Source organism: Nanorana parkeri, unplaced genomic scaffold, assembly GCF_000935625.1.
Source record: "Nanorana parkeri isolate BGI_ZX_2015 unplaced genomic scaffold, ASM93562v1 scaffold56, whole genome shotgun sequence".
NCBI lineage: Eukaryota > Metazoa > Chordata > Amphibia > Anura > Dicroglossidae > Nanorana > Nanorana parkeri.
The window spans coordinates 667031-670801 of NW_017306324.1; positions in this window are offsets into that span (position 1 = coordinate 667031).

Genomic DNA, 3771 nt, shown 5'->3' on the forward strand with positions numbered 1-3771 from the left:
ATAACTGAAAATGACTTTTTTTCCCACCTTTTTTATTTATTTTTTAATAATTGTATATATTATATTAGACATTTTAATTAGTTCCATGGATTTAAAATAATCTGAATTGAAAAACTCCAATAATAAAATAACACAACTTTTAAATAACACACTAAAATAAAAAAAATATTAAAACACACACACACAAAAGCCCGGTCATCCGTTAGAGTTAGCCATAGATGTTGGGCCGAGAATTATTGCGTTCACTCTGGTGCACGCGACAATACCTGACATGTGTAATGCAATCGTCGTTTTCGGACATAGGCGCACCCAACTTGTTTCCGTTAGTATGTGTGTGGGGGACTGGGGATCCAACCAACAAATCGATAATGAGATCCGGTGACAACTTTTCTCATTATCAATTAATCGATTAGTTGGTTGCAGCCCTAAAGTCAAGGAAAAGTGCAGCAAGTCAAGGAAAGATGCAGCAAGTCAAGGAAGGCAGTGTTCTAACATTTGCATAGATTGGAGTAGGTCTACAATGTCCAGGAAGCGTGTTAAAATCCTCCCCAACTAGCAGCAAGTCTGACATCCCTGAGCCGGCTATTTTATTGAAGCCCAGACGTGGAACTCAGACACTTACATTTCCTTCCCCCATTGTACAAGGAGGCGACACAGAATGACCCAGCACAAACACTCAGGATCAATGCCTCTCCGAAACCTCTTCACCTTTTCAAATTCCTCTCAGAATTCTTGAGATGAAAGTTTAACCGAGAGGTACTCGAGTGTTCAACCAGCGGTGTAACATTAACCCCATATTGTCTGCCGGGAATAGGATTTCACCGATTCCATACCTTGAAGCGCATATTTTTGTTTCATTTTAGTTTTAAACTTATAACCGCCAAACAACCGAAACGGTTATTTTTTGTATCCGTCCTTTGTGTTCCCTCTTATTTTAAATTGTGGAGCGGAAGATTCTGCAGCACTGCGGCCAATGAGGAAGCAATGCTGTAGGAGCAGGTGAGCCTTCTGTTTGGTGATCCCAAAGCTGGCAAATTGCCGCCAGTGACAGGATGGCTGGTGTAGGATAGGCCTAACTCAGCAAAAGATGTAGGAACCCCCAAAAAAACCCAGTGGCTTTTGGCACCTGACTTAAGGTGAAATGGTGACTAGCAGTCATTCCATTTTTTCTCCATCTCATCTAGCCACCACCTACCCACGCACCCTCCATCTACCCCTTGTACCTGGAGCATCACTTATCTCCGGGGAAGGCTTCTGAGATGCAGACCTTATGCCTCCTAGTTGGCCTCTACTGCTGGACAGGAAGCTTTGAATGCACTTTGCGCCTGACAATAGAGGCCAAACAGCACACATGGAAATAAGGATGTCTGTGTTTCCTTAACAGTGATTGGCATTGCCGTTGCAGTTGGCACTCTCACCCTTATTAGGTGGCAGTTGCAGGCCTAGAGCTAACCATAGACATAAGACACAGCGCTTGCCGGATTTGGTGTTGCTGGACTTCTGCTTGCTGGACTTAGTGAGATGTAAAATTAGTTTGGCCAAAAAAAAGGAATGATTAAAAATTCTATTTTTTTTTAATAAAGGATTTTTTTAGACTTTCCAACAATGTCACCACCATTCCTAGTGCATTGCTAGGCTTAGGTCCACATTGAAAACTTCCACCATATACCTATGGCTCTAGGCCTGGCAGCACCACTGGCTGTTGACAGACAGATACAGAGTTCAGGGAACACTCAGTGCAACTGCAATCACTACTCGTTACAAAAATGAACAATGTCCTTTCGATTTGGCGACAACTATTCAGCACAGAAGCCAACCCAAGCAACCCATTTACGTTATTTCCAGTAAGGTAAGCCCTTCTACTTTATTGTTGTTGGGGTATCGAAAGGAGATTGTGCAATCAGATTGTGAAGTGGGTGGCTGGGTAAAGGAGTGAGGAAATGTGAGATTTTTATAACTGAAAAGGCCTAAATTAGAGGTGTATGGACTGACAGATTTAGGGCCCATTCACACCAGATGCATTGGGGCTGCGCTGGGCAAAGCTGCCCAACGCATGGACAAGGAAAAAAGCCTTATTTTCAATGTGGTCAGGTAACACGGTGGTGTGTGCTGCAAAAAAGTAATGCATGCTTTACTTTTTTTCAGCACAGCATATTGCGACGCAAACCACCGCATTGTAACTCGGCTGCAGTCAATAGATTTAAATGAAAAGTCAACTGTAACGCTACAATACATTGCCAACACAAGTAAACAGTGCAACGCACAAGGATCTGTTCATCGCCACTGTTCCATCCAGCACACATTAGAAGCTGCATGTTTGGATTGGTGTAAATCAGCCCCATGTCTCATTGGCTACCTGTTCTATGGTTTTGTGGCTTAATTGGCTAAGTTATAATGATCATTGTCTTGCCATTACAATTGTTATTTTCAGTAAAGAGACCTGAAAATAACAGTTACGTGGCTGACTGATCTCCCCTCTGGTAAAAAACACGTGTGTCATAGCTTAGTGGATACAGACAGATCATTCATAGTAGATATGCGTTGTTTAGCGATTGTATCTTTTTGCTAAGGGTTATCATAATGTTAACATACTAAATCTGTCCTGCTGGTAATCTTCTGCACAATATATTTTCCCATTGCACACGTATACTTAGTTTACAACTCACAGATGCAAGATTAGTTAGGTAGCTGGTACGTTAGTTCCCACCTGATACTGAAATACCAGTCTTGGGATGGTATGATGACCTTCAGAACCAACAGTCCCAGCATATCTTGTAGGAAACTTGCTGTTAAAGTGTAACTAAAGCCAAAACTTAATGATAGATTTGATTAGAGTGTTTAGAACTCCTGTCAAGTTTTTAATGTCTTTGTCCCTAATTGGATACGTTGTTTGTCCTGGTGACCAATTTCACTGGGACTGAAAGAAAAAAAATCCAAAATTTTAGGTTTCTACTGGATCAAAAGTGGAGAGGAAATCTTCCAGTGTGGACACTTGTTGCTTGACCTCTAAAAAGACATCATCCAGAGGCGATGGGACTCATTAAGAAGGGTGGAGATGCCCAATCTATTAAAGGAGCTCTGGAAAGGCAGCTCACGCAAAACAAGGTTCCCCTCCAGTGGGAAGCCAGAAAGTTCAAAGTAAGGCCTTCGGGGATGTCTGAGATCCCTGGTTACAATATCTTTCAGGCGCACAGGTGGACAGATAGGTGGTCAACCCTACGGAATGGAAACCCCTTTCCTGATCCTTAACCTGGTTTCCCATCCCTATCTCTCTCTTCAGCCCCACCCTTATCTTTACATCTATTATGTTGAATTATGTTGAACGCGTTTAATGTTCTTCTCTCCTACATCCCCTCTTATTGAAATTGCTGCGGCAATATGTCATTCTGTGGATCTCCCATGCAAGGGCAAGGGGCAAAAAAGATCCTGCTGCCCACTCATGACCAGCCAACTCACCTATAGAATATGACTGTGAAGACCCAAAGAAGAGGTGATGATCTAAACTGCCACATTGTTTTCATTTACACTGGCAATAATAGGAAATGTAAATGTTTCCATGTGTCTACAATTCTATTTTTCCTTAAAATTCAATAAACATTATTGAAAGAGAAGGTTCAAGGTATAAAACACCCAACAGGAGCGCCAGACTGAATGGTAAGGGGACCAAGTTGCTTTAATTGTTCATCATATAAAAAATGAACAGCCAAATAAAAAAGTAAAATGGATAATCAGATAGATCTTTAGTTTGCTGGTAAATTATGAGAACAATTA